Source organism: Schistocerca nitens, chromosome 1, assembly GCF_023898315.1.
Source record: "Schistocerca nitens isolate TAMUIC-IGC-003100 chromosome 1, iqSchNite1.1, whole genome shotgun sequence".
In the NCBI taxonomy this organism is placed as follows: Eukaryota; Metazoa; Arthropoda; class Insecta; order Orthoptera; family Acrididae; genus Schistocerca; species Schistocerca nitens.
In genome coordinates this window covers 153,866,642-153,884,086 of record NC_064614.1, presented here as the reverse complement: position 1 = coordinate 153,884,086, position 17,445 = coordinate 153,866,642, and positions in this window count along the sequence as shown.

Below are 17,445 nucleotides of genomic sequence, written 5' to 3'. Positions count from 1 at the left end.
CAAACCCAGAATGAGGAAAAATGTGGAAGACAATCGGCCATGTTCTTTCCAAAGGAATCACTCACAGCCGGCCGCTGTGGCCGAGCGGCTCTAGGCGCTTCAGTGCGGAACCACGCTGCTTCTACGGTCGCTGGTTCGAGTCCTGCCTCGCGCATGGATGTGTGTGATGTCCTTAGGTTAGTTAGGTTTATGTAGTTCTAAGTCTAGGATGACTGATGTCCTCAGATGTTAAGTCCCATAGTGCTCAGAGCCATTTGAACCATTTTGAACCACTCACGCCTTCGCCTCAAATAACTTGAGGAAACCACAAAATATCGAGGTCAGAGGAACTGGACGCAATTTGATCCACAGCCCTCCTGAATGTGTCTGTACCACTAGCTGAGCAACACTGCCATCTTCAGAGAGGGCGCAATTTGGTGAAAGCTGCTCTTTACTAATTGAGAGTCTTAATCTCAGAGTATTACCAACCAACGTCCTCAATTATTTGTTGGATGTATTACAATATCCGACTTCCCCTACAGATTTTACACATTTCAGCTCCCTGATCCCTGATGTCTTAACCTATGTCCTGTCATCCTGTTCGTTCTTCTCTCCCAATTTCTTATCAGCCCACCCAATGTTCATTCATCTACTTCACTGCATCCCCTGTTATGTCCTAAGGTTTTGGTCACAACATAAGGAGAACCATCCACGTTAAAAGCAGGCAGTGTTGTATTTATTTGTTGCTCCTGAATTTTTGTGGAAAATATCTGAAATTTTGCCGTGGAGTGCAACGTCTGACGGTTAGTCACAGATCTCTCTTACTAGTTCGGTAATGCCTGCAAAGTTACCGTCTGAGAGTCAGAGACATTAGACATCGTCAAAGCGGCGAATTCCGCTGATCTGATCGGAGGATGAGCAGCTGGCTCTGAAACCAGGTTCTTCTCATTTCTGATGGTCTGCTTTCGCTCTGTTTCAGTCCGCTTGTAGTGTTAAAAATAGATCACGTAATTAGCTCTGCAAAGTGAGAGATTTTGGAATTCGTCCCGTAACGGTGTAGTTACGAAGGCGATTAACGAGACAAGTACAGGTGCTTCAGGGGCACCTGGGGTGCCGTAACCGGCAATGTTACCTTCCGATAGCACGGCAGCGTGTGAGTTAGCCCGCCACTCGGCGGTTACGCGCGCGTGTGCCGCGGCGATACGATACAGCGGCGTGGCTTGACGTGCACTCGCGGGTTACCGCCCCAGCAGGCGCCCATCAAGCGCCGTAACGGCCTCGTTAAGCGGCAGCGCCTCTAGCGGCGAGTGCGCGACTTAGCGCTGTGTGGCGCACCGAACGAGCAGAATGAACGCCGTAACAGAGCTCCCTCCGTACGCCAGGCATGCGGCTTGCAGCAAGCACCAGTTGTCGTGGAGCTCAGCAAGCAATTGCCAGACGTCACGCAGTACGGTCATTCTTAATGGCTACAGAAGACGCGGCCGAGTGCTATACCGTAACTTCATAGTCTCTCCCGAAAATTTGGCTCCGCGCTCGTCTTCAGCTGCTACTGCTACGATTCTCTCGAGGCGATACGTATATACATTTCGGGTGTGTTTCGAGGACAAACTGCAAATTGCAACAGTGACTCGGAGAAATTACAAAGGTGTCAGTTGTTTTGGGGAGATAACCTCTGAGCCGGCCGAAGTGGCCGTGCGGTTAAAAGGCGCTGCAGTCTGGAACCGCACGACCGCTACGGTCGCCGGTTCGAGTCCTGCCTCGGGCATGGATGTTTGTGATGTCCTTAGGTTAGTTAGGTTTAACTAGTTCTAAGTTCTAGGGGACTAATGACCTCAGCAGTTGAGTCCCATAGTGCTCAGAGCCATTTGAACCATTTTTTGATAACCTCTGATGGCGAAAGAAACTCCTGTCTTTCAACGCCAAGCAGTGGCAGAGAAACATACTTACATACAATCCTTGTAGATCAAATCCATTCTTCCTTCTTATAGACAAACAATACAGTAAAGAATATTGATGGTGACTTGCATCGCGAACTGAAACCAGTACTCGGCTATAAAATGATCCGAACAGTGTTTGTTTATTTATTTCTAGCAGACAAACCTGGGTTTGCCAGGATGATCATTCAGACAATTTTCAATTAGAAACGAAAACAAAAATGAACTGTGTTTGTAATTAAAGATCGAAAAATTTCATTTCCTTGTATTCGTGAAAACACATTTGAAATTATGAAGCAGTCGAACAAAGAAATATGCATAAAGTGCAAATGTACAAGTACAGTACACAAATTAAGAAACATCGCATCGCATCGCATCGCATCGCGTGTCTACAATGCGATTTTTTGAACATTTCTATGAATAAAAAAAATAGGAGTACGGGTAAGCTACTACAAACAGCATAGTGAATGCATTATTGTGGCCAAGATAGACACGAAGCCCACGTCTACTACAGTTGTACAAGTACATATGCCAACTAGCTCTGCAGATGACGAAGAAATTGACGAAATGTATGAGGAGATAAAAGAAATTATTCAAGTAGTGAAGGGAGACGAAAATTTAATAGTCATGGATGACTGGAATACGAGAGTAGGAAAAGGGAGACAAGGAACCATAGTAGGTGAATATGGATTGGGGGTAAGAAATGAAAGAGGAAGCCGTCTGTTAGAATTTTGCACAGAGCATAATTTAATCATAGCTAACACTTGGTTCAAGAATCATAAAAGAAGGTTGTATAAATGGAAGAATCCCAGAGATACTAAAAGGTATCAGATAGATTATATAATGGTAAGACAGAGATTTAGGAAACAGGTTTCAAATTGTAAGACATTTCCAGGGGCAGATGTGGACTCTGACCACAATCTATTGGTTATGAACTGTAGATTAAAATTGAAGAAAGTGCAAAAAGGTGGGAATTTAAGGAGATGGGACGTGGATAAACTGAAAGAGGTTGTACAGAGTTTTAGGGAGTGCGTAAGGGAACAATTGACAAGAATGGGGGAAAGAAATACAGTAGAAGAAGAATGGGTAGCTTTGAGGGATGAAATAGTGAAGACAGCAGAGGATCAAATAGGTAAAAAGACGAGGGCTAGTAGAAACCCTTGGGTAACAGAAGAAACATTGAATTTAATTGATGAAAGGAGAAAATATAAAAATGCAGTAAATGAAGCAGGCAAAAAGGAATACAAACGTCTCAAAAATGATATCGACAGAAAGTGCAAAATGGCTAAGCAGGGATGGCTAGAGGACAAATGTAAGGATGTAGAGGCTTATCGCAGTAGGGGTAAGATAGATACTGCCTACAGGAAAATTAGAGAGACCTTTGGAGAAAGGAAAACCACTTGCATGAATATAAAGAGCTTTGATGGAAACCCAGTTCTGAGCAGAGAAGGGAAAGCAGAAATGTGGAAGGAGTATATAGAGGGTCTATACAAGGGCGATGTAGTTGAGGACAATATTATGGAAATGGAAGAGGATGTAGATGAAGAAGAAATGGGAGATATGGTACTGGGTGAAGAGTTTGACAGAGCATTGAAAGAGCTGAGTAGAAACAAGGCCCCCGGAGTAGACAACATTCCATTAGAACTACTGACAGCCTTGGGAGAGCCAGTCCTGACAAAACTCTACCATCTGGTGAGCAAGATGTATGAGACAGGCGAAATACCCTCAGACTTCATAAGAATATAATAATTCCAATCCCAAAGAAAGCAGGTGTTGACAGATGTGAAAATTAGCGAACTATCAGTTTAATAAGTCACAGCTGCAAAACACTAACGCGAATTCTTTACAGACGAATGGAAAAACTGATAGAAGCCGACCTCGGGGAAGATCAGTTTGGATTCCGTCGAAATGGTCGAACACGTGAGGCAATACTGACCTACGACGTATCTTAGAAGAAAAATTAAGGAAAGGCAAACCTACGTTTCTAGCATTTGTGGACTTAGAGAAAGCTTTTGACAATGTTGATTGGAATACTCTAATTTCAAATTCTGAAGGTGGCAGGCGTAAAATATAGAGAGCGAAAAGCTGTTTACAATTTGTACAGAAAGCAGATGGCAGTTATAAGAGTCGTGGGGTATGAAAGGGAAGCAGTGGTTGGGAAAGGAGTGAGACAGGGTTGTAGCATATCCCCGATGTTATTCAATCTGTATATTGAGCAAGCAATAAAGGAAACAAAAGAAAAGTTCGGAGTAGGTATTAAAATCCATGGAGAAGAAATAAAAACTTTGAGGTTCGACGATGACATTGTAATTCTGTCAGAGACAGCAAAGGACTTCTAAGAGCAATTGAACGGAATGGACAGTGTCTTGAAAGGAGTATATGAGATGAGCATCAACAAAAGCAAAACGAGGGTCATGGAATGTAGTCGAATTAATTCTATTCAATACCTCCGCATTAGTTACGTGATCTACCCATCTGATCTTCAGCATTCTTCTGTAGCACCACATTTCGAAAGCTTCTATTCTCTTCTTGTCTAAACTATTTATCGTCCATGTTTCACTTCCATACATGGCTACACTCCATACAAATGCTTTTAGAAACGACTTCCTGACATTTAAATCTATATTCGATGTTAACAAATTTCTCTTCTTCAGAAACGCTTTCCTTGCCATTGCCATTCTACATTTTATATCCTCTCTACTTCGACCGTCATCAGTTATTTTGCTCCCCAAATAGCAAAACTCCTTTACTACTTTAAGTGCCGGGTGGATGTACCGTCGAATTGCTCAACACGTGGGGCGTGAGGTCTCCACAGTACATCGATGTTGTCGCCAGTGGTCGGCGGAAGGTGCACGTGCCCGTCGACCTGGGACCGGACCGCAGCGACGCACGGATGCACGCCAAGACCGTAGGATCCTACGCAGTGCCGTAGGGGACCGCACCGCCACTTCCCAGCAAATTAGGGACACTGTTGCTCCTGGGGTATCGGCGAGGACCATTCGCAACCGTCTCCATGAAGCTGGGCTACGGTCCCGCACACCGTTAGGCCGTCTTCCGCTCACGCCCCAACATCGTGCAGCCCGCCTCCAGTGGTGTCGCGACAGGCGTGAATGGAGGGACGAATGGAGACGTGTCGTCTTCAGCGATGAGAGTCGCTTCTGCCTTGGTGCCAATGATGGTCGTATGCGTGTTTGGCGCCGTGCAGGTGAGCGCCACAATCAGGACTGCATACGACCGAGGCACACAGGGCCAACACCCGGCATCATGGTGTGGGGAGCGATCTCCTACACTGGCCGTACACCACTGGTGATCGTCGAGGGGACACTGAATAGTGCACGGGACATCCAAACCGTCATCGAACCCATCGTTCTACCATTCCTAAACCGGCAAGGGAACTTGCTGTTCCAACAGGACAATGCACGTCCGCATGTATCCCGTGCCACCCAACGTGCTCTAGAAGGTGTAAGTCAACTACCCTGGCCAGCAAGATCTCCGGATCTGTCCCCCATTGAGCATGTTTGGGACTGGATGAAGCGTCGTCTCACGCGGTCTGCACGTCCAGCACGAACGCTGGTCCAACTGAGGCGCCAGGTGGAAATGGCATGGCAAGCCGTTCCACAGGACCACATCCAGCATCTCTACGATCGTCTCCATGGGAGAATAGCAGCCTGCATTGCTGCGAAAGGTGGATATACACTGTACTAGTGCCGACATTGTGCATGCTCTGTTGCCTGTGTCTATGTGCCTGTGGTTCTGTCAGTGTGATCATGTGATGTATCTGCCCCCTGGAATGTGTCAATAAAGTTTCCTCTTCCTGGGACAATGAATTCACGGTGTTCTTATTTCAATTTCCAGGAGTGTAGATGTAGATACTCCTTACGAGTATGTTTATCCTCTTCAGAGATAAGAAACATCTCTCAGTCCCAACAATTATTCATCTGACAAGTGCCAAATGTTCGCTTTAGTATCCCTCCCAGCGGACATCGAGACGTATGCAGTTGAGATGGAGTGGGTATCGCAACGGAACAGTGGAGAACGCGGTCACGGCAAGCGCGCGCAAAGCGTGCTGTATGCAGAGCCACTGACCGAAGCGTTTGTCCTTCGGTGGCACTGAGCCTGACCCAGCCGTTGGTATGGTGGCACCGAGATAATCGGACCTAGGTCTCGCTTCGCGCCTGCTCTGCGTCCCTCGTGCCAAATGGTTAGTCGTTTGCGCCGGTCGCATTTTTTCGGAGTGGCCGTTTTTCCGCAGTGTTCGGACTTCTGCTCAACTATAGATTAACTCGTACGTCGAGTTAAGTTCCCTGTTCTTAGCTTATTTCCCCACCTTTTCAAACGCGCCGACATAGGCTAGTGTATTTTCGGTAGTGTAGACAGTGACAGTCCGCGATCTAGTGACGCCCTGTGCAGATACATCTACATGTACATTTATACTCCGCAGGCCACCCTGCGATGTGTGGCAGAGGGCACATTGTGCACCAATTTCACTTTTCCCTTCTCCTGTTCCTGTCGCGAATAGTTCGCAGGACTGACGGTAAGCCTCCGTTTGGGTTCGAGATTCTCTAAATTTATCTTCATCGCCTTTTCCCGAGGTATGCATAAGAGGAAGCAATATTTGTTAACTCTTCTAGGAACATACGCTCTCGGGACTTTAACAATAAACTGTGTTGCAGTACACCTCTGTTGCACCATCTGCCACTGGAGTTGGTTCATCATATCTGTATCTTCCTGGGCTTAATATCAGGGGCGTTCAACAAGTAACGTAACAATTTTTTTTTTCTCGGACAATTTCAGTTAAAAAATGCGGAATTTGTTGTGGGACGTCGTGGAATATTCATGTTTCTGCCGCTATAGTTTCATGAAGTTCCGATAGGTGGCAGCGCTATACGTAGCCCTCAAGATGGCGCCTGTAACGGAAGTACGTTACAAGCAGAGAGCTGTCATTGAATTTCTTTTGGCAGGAAAAAAAAAAAAAATGTTCACATGCCTCTGAGCACTATGGGACTTAACATCTGAGGTCATCAGTCCCCTAGAGCTTAGAACTACTTAAACGTAACTAACCTAAGAACATCACACATAGCCATGCCCGAGGCAGGATTCGAACCTATGACCGTTTCGGTCGCGCGGTTCCAAACTGAAGCGCCTAGAACCGCTCGGTCACAACGGCCGGTGGCAGGAAACCAAAACATCGCAGATACTCATAGGCGTTTGCAGAATGTCTATGGAGACTTGGCAGTGAACAAATGAACGGTTAACTGTTGGGCGTGGCTTCATCGGAACAAGGTCGTGCAAACTTGTCCGATGTCCGGCGTGCCGCGCGGTCGCACACAGCAATGTTGGGACGTCCGGACACTCTCATTCGAGGTGATCGATAGATCCGTGTTGGTACTCTGAAGGGGTTATTCTGCCTAATGCCATCTCTCATGATGCAACAAACAACGCAGCCGTGTATTGTGGTGCCCTCAGGAAACTGAAGAAACGATTTCAGTATGTTCGTCATCACAAACGGACTACTTCTCAATGACAACGCAAGACCTCACACAAGTCTGGCTGTTCGAAAGGAGCTCCCAAGACTTCATTGGACTATTCTTCCTCATCCACCCTATAGTTCGGATATCACAACTTCCGATTTCCATCTGTTCGGCACAATGAAGGATGCACTCCGGGCGAAGCAATACGTGGATGATGAGGAGGTTACTGAAGAAGTAACACGTTGACTCCGACGTCGACCAGTAGAGTGGCACCATGCGGTCATACGGGCCTTTCCAGAAAGGCGGCGTAAGGCTGTCGCATTGAACGGAGATTATATTGAAAAATGAGGTTTTGTAGCCAAAAGCGTGGGAAATAATATGGTGTTTTGGAATAATGAATAAAACCAACCTGTTTTCAGGAAAAAAAAATGCGTTGCCTTACTGAGCGCCCCTCGTGACTGAAATTATAACTAAATGTGCTGCTCTTGTTTGGATTTTCTCTTTTTCCTCGATGAGTGCCACCTGCTACGGATCCCATACTGACAAGCAATATTCAAGTATTAGTCGGAGGAGTGTCCACAAAATTGGCGATGTAGGATGTTCCGTGTTTCTTTTTACAATAGTGTTAAATTGTGGCCACCACGGACCTGGAATTTTTGCAATGCTGACAGGAGCAATTGCACCTCCATAAACAGCAACAAAAAGTACAGCAGAAGCAGATGCAGAAACTTCTCAAAAAGAATGCGGAATTGCACCTTACTTTGCCGTGCTTGCGGTGGACGAGCCGCCCGCAGACAAGCTCTCTCTTCCACCGCACCCGCCTTCGTTTTCCAGCTTCAGTACGTCTACGGAAAGGCGGGAGAATTACGTGCACTGGTTCTTGCTTCACTGCCAGGTAAGGTGCATCGTCTTTCCAGTTGATAAAGCTTCCTATTTATTGTCCAGTAATGTGGGATTGTATCAAATCGCGCACAATTTGAAGCGCTATACTGAGCCTATCTTAACTTTGAGGAACTTTATCAGTTGCTCATGCAGAATTTTGGCCATAAAACCCATGAGGCGGCGCCACGGCTACAGTTTAACCAGCATGGCAATCGCCCCAGGCAGTCGTACACGGAGCGTGCAAAGTGTTGGTTTGAGTGTTCCCATTGTGCTACCTTGTACGTGCACTCGCAAATTAGGGATATGATCGACCAGGTAACAACCGATCCCCAGACCCAACCTAAGCCATTGGCTTTGTCCGACCCTTCTTTAGACGGTCTTTCTCAGACTGCGGTATCACATGAACTTGCGGCAGTAGCAAAGGGCGAACAGTCCGACAGCTGGCATGCGGTGAAGGCAGATGTGCTTGGTAAACAACCCCTGGTGCGTTGAAGGCCTTGCCTTCTACTGAGTCGCCATGTGTTGACGCCGTTTGTCGAAACGTGTGCAGTGACGTCACGGCGCTTCCCGCCTTTATCCGTGTTGGGTCCGGCTGGTGCGAGCTTCGCAGTCCCTGCTCTCGTTTTTAGTGTAGGGCCAACTCCGTTCCACACCTGTTTCTACTCAACGGAAAAGCTGCCAGTCGTCCCCTGATTGCCACTTTGTGCGTCTTCGTTAGGACTCACAGCATGTGGATGCTTTAATTGTGGTTTTCCACAAAGTAGGCCATGTGGCAACAGTTTGTGACAGGTTCCGGACGCCAGATCGGTTGTCGGAGGGCCCAGTGTTATCCCTGGACTCAGAGGCTGTCTCCAACACAAACATTGCCCCACCGAATTCTGATAACGTTGTAAGTGGATCGTTGATCCAATGAGTTTCAGGTAGACAGGAGAATGACGGTCAGTGCTATTTTCTCCTTTGTCCGTTGACTTCGAAGCAGGAAAGGTTACCCATTTTAAACGGCAGGAGCTCGTAGAAAGCAACACGAACCGTATTCACTGACATCTGCTGGCTATAGTATCCTCTTTCACACAGAGGAGGAACGCTGAAATGCTGTGTCTGAGTTTAGAAAACCACGGAGAGACGCTGTCCGAGCCCCTTTCCTAGCACCTCGTAGTCGGTATCACATCGTTATTTCTACCTGTGCGAGAGTTGCCGCCATCTTACTGAAAATCTCCTGGCTTCCATCACTTTGGAAGCAGATTTCTGCAGATACAGTTCAATTTACACTACTGGCCATTAAAAATGCTACACCACGAAGATGACGTGTTACAGACGCGAAATTTAACCGACAGGAAGAAGATGCTGTGATATCCAAATGATTAGCTTTTCAGAGCATTAACACGAGGTTGGCGACACCTACAACGTGCTGACACGAGGAATGTTTCCAACCGATTTCTCATACAAAAACAGCAGTTGACTGGCGTTGCCTGGTGAAACGTTGTTGTGATGCCTCGTGTAAGGAGGAGAAATGCGTACCACCACGTTTCGAACTTTGATAAACGTCGGACTGTAGCCTATCGTGCTTGCGGTTTATCGTATCGCGACATTGCTGCTCGCGTTGGTCGAGATCCAATGACTGTTAGCAGAATATGGAATCGGTGGGTTCAGGAGGGTAATACGGAACGCCGTGCTGAATCCCAACGGTCTCGTATCACTAGCAGTCGAGATGACAAGCATCTTATACGCATGGCTGTAACGGATCGTGCAGCCACGTCTCGATCCCTGGGTCAACAGATGGGGACGTTTGCAAGACACCAACCATTTGCACGAACAGTTCAACGACGTTTTCAGCAGCATGGACTATCAGTTCGGAGACCGTGGCTGCGGTTGCCCTTGACGCTGCATCACAGACAGGAGCGCCTGCGGTGGTGTACTCAACGATGAACCTCGGTACACGACTGGCAAAACGTCATTCTTTCGGATGAATCCAGGTTCGTTTTACAGCATCATGATGGTCGCATCCATGTTTGGCGACATCACCGTGAACGCACATTGGAAGCGTGTATTCGTCATCGCCATACTGGTGTATCACCCGGCGTGATGGTATGGGGTGCCATTGGTTACACGTCTCGGTCACCTGTTGTTCGCATTGACGGCACTTTGAACAGTGAACGTTACATTTCAGATGTGTTACGACATGTGTTACGTCCCGTGGCTCTACCCTTCATTCGATCCCTGCGTACCGTACATTTCAGCAGGATAATGCACGACAGATGTTGCAGGTCCTGTACGGGCCTTTCTGGTTTCAGAAAATGTTCGACTGCTGCCCTGGCCAGCACATTCTCCAGATCTCTCACCAACTGAAATCGTCCGGTCAATGGTGGCCGAGCAACTGGCTCGTCACAATACGCCAGTCACTACTCTTGATGACTGTGGTATCGTGTTGAAGCTGCATGGGCAGCTGTACCTGTACACGCCATCCAAGCTCTGACTTAATGCCCAGGCATATGAAGGCCGTTATTACGGCCAGAGGTGGGTGTTCTGGGTACTGATTTCTCAGGATCTAGCCGGCCGCGGTGGTCTAGCGGTTCTGGCGCTGCAGTCCGGAACCGCGGGACTGCTACGGTCGCAGGTTCGAATCCTGCCTCGGGCATGGGTGTGTGTGATGTCCTTAGGTTAGTTAGGTTTAAGTAGTTCTAAGTTCTAGGGGACTTATGACCTAAGATGTTGAGTCCCATAGTGCTCAGAGCCATTTTTTCTCAGGATCTATGCACCCAAATTGTGTCAAAATGTAATCACATGTCGGTCTAGTATAATATATTTGTCCAATGAATACCCGTTTACTATCTGTATTTCTTCTTGGTGTAGCAATTTTAATGGCCAGTAGTGTAGTTAGGATGCTTAACGATTTCTTTAGGCTGCTTCGGTCGGTTTTATTACGCGATCAGACCGCTAGAACCACGAGCGGGAGACATCGACATTTCATCAACGCTGATGTTGCAAGGTTTGTCGCGTTTTCTGTCTTTGTATTTGTATTTGTAACTCCTAATGCCTAACGACTTTCTTTTGTTGCTTTCACTTCCGAGTGCCCATCTCAGTTCTCCAGCTACCACTCTCTAGGGACTGGTTGAGCTATCATTTGTTTCTCTATATTTTTGTATGTATTTTTCTTGTCCTACATCAAGACAGCTGCGCAACAAGTGAGCCAGAACTTTCGATTGACTTCGTTCCAATTGTGTAACAGGATACATCGCATTTAAATTGTTGAAATGGTCAGCATACTGATTTATTTTAAATTTGCTGTCTCTTACGGGTGTGTAATTTCCAGATGTTCCCTTCCTTTATTTTCGTGTTTATACGTCTATAGTTTCCCCCATGTCACCTTCATTTTTTTCGTGTTATTTATTCTGACTGAGTCGCGCGCGGCTCGTGTTAGTGCCATTTATTACTTGACGTCTTATCTTTGCGGTACTGCCGTCCCGTTGCTTCTTCGATTTACTGGCATCACTAAGTTGCTGGCTTGCCTGCCCGTGAGTGGCAGCAACAGCGCTTGTCGATAAGAGCACTGTCGTACTGTCTTCGGAGCGACCGCTAGTATTTCCGGGTCGTCGTGTCTCGGGAGTTCAGGAGGAGTGGAGCTCCAGTAAGGTCTGCACAGCCAATAATCGCCGACCACTGGCGACACACATGCACTGTCCGGCGGAAGAAGATTTGAGCGGGGACGACCGTTGGTTGGTCGTTCGGTCGGTCACCTCATCGGGCGACGTGTTCAAATAGATCTGAGCACTATGGGACTTAACTTCTGAGGTCATCAGTCCCCTAGAACTTAGAACTACTTAAACCTAACTAACCTAAGAACATCACACACATCCATGCCCGAGGTAGGATTCGAACCTGCGACCGTAGCGCCTAGAACCGATCTGCCACACCGGCCGGCGGGCGACGTGTATTTCGTCTTCTGACCGCTCCTGAGCCCTTCCAATTGGCCATTTTGTGGGACTTAGGTCGGTTCCTTCCTTGTACAGAGGTGTCGGGTGGCCAATGGGCCGGTGTTCCTTCTGCATGGTTGGGTCCAAGCCAGTGTCTCCGGGTCGGCGTGTGTCCGAGTTGCGGACGGACATCGAGGGAGTCGGGGACGGAGTAGCAGTGAGGTTCGGACAGCCATGACTTGACCAACCGTTGCCGGCACACATAACTTGAGTGGGGACGACCTTGGTTGGTCGTTCGACGGTCGTCTCATCCGACGACGTATATTTGGTCGCCGACCGCTTCTGGGCTCTCTGAGTGTGTCGACTTGTGATTCGTCCTTGTTGTTGTTCCACAGTGACCGTTTTAGTATTGTTCGAGTTGTTTGTGGAAGGGTTTCGTGGAACCTTGTGTAGCTTGTGTGGTCTGACTGAGCAGCTATTTTAATGCTGTCTGCGTGCTGCAGGCGGTCAGTCGTTTGGGCGCGAGCCCAGGCCCAGACCGCTGGCGGTGTGCAAGCGCTGTCGGATCGTGAAGCGCTAGCTGCGAAAGCGTCAAAGTTCGTTGCCCACCGAACCTGAACGCTGAAGTTGAGCGATCAGTTAACCTGTTATGAAAACTCAACTATTGTGACATGTCTTCGTTCATTTGCGGTTTGTTGAACCGTGGGCTGTTTTTAGAGGTCAATTTCTGAAGACATAGTGCTGTTCGTATCCTCGTCCTCGGCCGATGTTTTCCTTCGTTGGTCGAACGGAAGGGTATTGGTTAAATTGTTGGTCGGTCCTTGGGCCGTCCCTAGGTTGGGTTGCCATTCGATTATTTAACTGCAATTCTTGGCTGCCTGTCTCACCTCACCTTACGTTTGAGCTACCTTCTCAAGCCGACCCTTGGAACACTTCTGAGCACCACTGTTCTATTGGCTTTAGATTGTGATTTTCATTTTAGTCCCAAGTACTGTGCGAGGCCTTCAGCCGTCTATTAATTTAGTTTCTTTCAATTTTTTAGATAAGGCCTTCAGCCGTCGTAAATTGAATTATTTTTTGTTTAAAAAAAGGGGATTTTGCTCTATTGGAAATCCTTATTATCCAGGCTTTAAGCCTTGAATTATTCTATGTTCAGTATGTGGCCTTCAGCCGAACTTTTAAGTGAAAATTTTAAGTAAGGCCTTCAGCTGTGTGTATTCCTTAATACAATTGTAATAATTTGTGTTCGGGCTTTTAGCCGTATTGTTTTGAATGCTTTTAAGGGCACGTGTGATTAAGTGTTTTTAGGAAATTAAAATTTGTGTGTTCCTCTCTATCCTGCGAAATCCTAGATTTAACTGACATTTGAAACATCTGTAGCGGGTGAACAAGTCTGATGTCTGCAAGTTCAGCGGGTCGAAGACTGCCAGGTGAAAGGACTTTTATCTGCTAATAGGAAAACAATGATAGGTAGAACATCTGATTTCTTTCAGAAATTGTCGATCGACTTGATGGACACCAAGAGCACTACAGCATCTACCAATCTGAGGTGCCAGTATTACCTTGTGTTTTCCTACATTTCTCAGGAACCCAAATTGTCTTCCTAGAGTTCTGGTTCTACCAGTTTTTCTTTCTTCTACAAATAATTCGTGTCCTTTTCTTCTCCACGACTTATTAAACAGATTGTTCGGTACTTGTAGGGAATTAATGTCCCAGTAGAAGAAATGAAAAACTTTGATATTTGTCGATGATGTTGTAACTGACGATACTGGACTTAGAAGTGTAGTTAAACTGGATGGATAGTATATTAAAAATTGCTTACACGATAAGTATTAAGAATAGTACACAATAGTAACTCAATGCAGTCAAATTAAATTAGGAGATACTCATGGAATTAGACAAGGAAATTAAAAGTAGACATTAAAGTAGTATATGAGTGGAGTTATTCAGACAGTAAAAAACACTGACGAATAAGTAGGTAGATCGGACAACTAATGACGAAGTACAGAATTTATAGGAGAAGTTGACTAAAGCGAGAGAACGGATGATAGGACAAGATTTAAGGAAACTTCATTCTCGTAATGGAGTGAAGTGTGGAGGCATAAAACGTGTAGAGGAAGACCAAGGCAGGAATACAATAAGCAGAATCAAATGAATTTAGATTGGCATAAATATTGAGAGATGAGGAGTCTTGTAAAGCGTTTACTTGCATGGACAGCTGCATCCAATCAGTCTTGGGACTGAAGAGGATAACAACAACTATAAGAACAACAGCAGCGTGTACCCTCTGCTACACACTGTGCAGTGGCTCGTCGAGAGCAGATGGAGATGTGCACGTAAAATGCAACGACCAATCAAAAAATCAATGCAGTTTTTTAACCTTGGAACATGGTACTCATAATCAATATGGGATTATTTCATCTTGAGCTCGTATACGTGGGCCTGTCTATGATAATATAGCTCGGCATTTCGGCGCGTTTAACCCTAGACAGACGAGCCGCACTTCCTGTGGCCATTACAAACAGCGCCCACAACAAACAAACGCCTGTTTGGCGAGCCTGGCGGAGAACACACAGAGGCGAGAGCGGCAACCTGCACCCTGCGCCGTGGCGCGCTCCGGCCGCTAAATTTTTCGTGGCTCCTACAGCAGGCACAAATATTTGCTCGCTGCTCCTCTCATTGTTTGGCCGGCAGTTCGGTCCCCCCTGGCTTACTGGCATAGTTCCTGTTTGCCTTCCGTATTTCTGCAGGCCCAACCTGAACACTACCTGCTAAATACATTCTAAAGCAACGAAAAATAATGTGTTGAAAAAAGTGGCGTGAGCATCTTTATTCATGAGACACTTCGCCACTAGTAGCTGCATTTCAGGTTTCCAGTTGCATCGCTAGTCTTCCTGAGTTTCATTGTACTACAGTTAGCTAGTTAGTTAGTTAGTTAGATAAATGTTCCATGGATCATTTCAACGATTCTTTTATCGAAATGAAGTGGAACATGTCAGTTCGCACGATCTGTATGCATGACTAGTGTTGACATTTATGAAATTATAATTGTTGTCCTAATCACGCAACTATTCTCTTTCTCTCTCCCTCTCTCTATCTCTTTTAAGTTGCTACCGGCTTTTAAGCAGAAATTCTTCAATGAAGTAGAAAGAGCTGTCCAGGAGAAATGATTTTAAATTAGATTTAATACTTGCTACGCAACCTGTCAGAGATTTTATATTATTGAGCAAATGATCAAGAATATTTGTTGCTTCTTATTGAAGTCTTTTTTGAGCCACTGACAACTTTAACAAAGGTCATGTTTCCCTCTAGTGTTATAGGTATGGATATCACCGCGCTTCTCAAATTGTGATTAATTATTTATGACGAATTTCATTGGCGAATATGTGTATCGTGACGGCGCAGTTAAAATGCCTAGCCCTTCAAGAGGTACCCAGATGACGTCTATGGGTGAACACCACATATTGTTCTTACTGCTCGCTTTTGTGCCATAACTACTTTCTTTCTAAGTGATGAGTTACCCCATAAAATTATTCTGTAGGACATTATTGAGAGGAAATATACAGAATATATCAGAAGGCTGGTACGTTTGTTTCCAAGATTAGCAATTATAAAAAGAGCAAAAGTAGCTGAACTTAATTGTTTGAGAAGCTCAGTAATATGCTTCTTCCAGTCCAAGTTTTCATCAATCTGTACACCCAAAAATTTGGAGCTTTCTACCTTATTTACTGACTCCTGCTCCTGTGCTATGTCAGTTGTTGGAGTGACTATTTGTTGTACAGAAATGTATGTAGTGTTTTTTTTTTTTACAAAATTTGAGGAGAATTTGTTTCCTGAGAACCACTTAATAATTCTTTGGAAAATATAAATTAACAACCCTTTTGTTGCTTTTTCCCTAATGGGATTTACTATAACGGTAGTATCAAGTGGAAAAAGCACTAAATTTGCTTTTTGAATATTAAGTGGAAGGTCGTTCAGATATACATAGATTACGCATGGACCAAAAATTGAACCCTGCGGGACTCCCTTTGTGGATTTTTTTCCCTACAGACACTAAAATTTTCTATCTTTCAGACATTGTCATAATTATTGAGCAAAAGATTTTGGACTGTGTTTGTTAAGTATGATTCAAACCAGCTGTGCATAAAGCCACCATTTCCATAAAACTTATTTTTTTCTAACAGAGAAACATGATCTACACAATCATATACCTTTGAAAGATCACAGAAAATACCAGCTGTAACATATTCTTATTTGTTTGATGAAGGAATGTATGAAGAGAACTCTCAGTCGAGCAACACTTTTGGAATCCAAATTGTGATATGCCAAGTAAACAGTTTCCACTTAAGTGCGTCTACTCTTGAATGCATTACATTTTCGAATATTTTAGAAACAGAAGTCAGAAAGGAAACCAGGTGATAACTGTTAAAGTTTGTATTGTCACCTGTCTTACTAAATGGTTTAACCAATATTATAACATGTCTGGAAAAATCCCTTGTGCCAGTGATGCATTGTGTGTATCACTAAAAACATTGCTTATCCTGTTTGGAATGCCAGCAATCCCATAAGAGCTTTTGTTTTTTTTAAATTTTGAGTTGCTTGAAGTTTTGTGGACTGACGTTTTTAATATGTACTCTTGCTTCTTCAACTGAACCATTTATCCCAATATTTGCTACTACATTTAGAAAATATTTATTAGTGGTATTTGCTACGATTGAATTATCAGCCACTACACTGTAACTTAGTTTAAATATTATGGAACATTGTACACTGACTGACTGTTCTGTCTCCCATTTGACAGTGTTGCATACAGCTTTAATCTTATGATCTGCATTGTTTTTTTTTCTGTCGGGACATGCATACTTCTGGACATTTTAATGACATTATTAAAAATACTACAGTATTTATTGTAGCAAGCTAATAATATCAGATCCTTACTTTTTCTGGCCTTAGCATAAATTTCTCTCTTCCTCTTACATGAGATTTTAATTCCCTTATCTATCCATGGTTTACTTTCCTTTTTTTTTTTTTTTTTTTTTTTTTTTTTTTTTTTTTTTACTGGATCTTCTGGATAATTATCCCCATCTACATCTATACTTCGCAGATTGCCTAAAACAGGTAGGTGAAAATGTTTAAGTTAAAAGAAGAAACAGGTTCAGTTTCAAAATACCAGTGATATGTAGTTTGTTTGGAGCCAACAACTCTGAAGTCTAGGCTCTGAAGACGGATTTGTCGAGTCTGAAGAGGAGATAAATACGAAAAATGGAC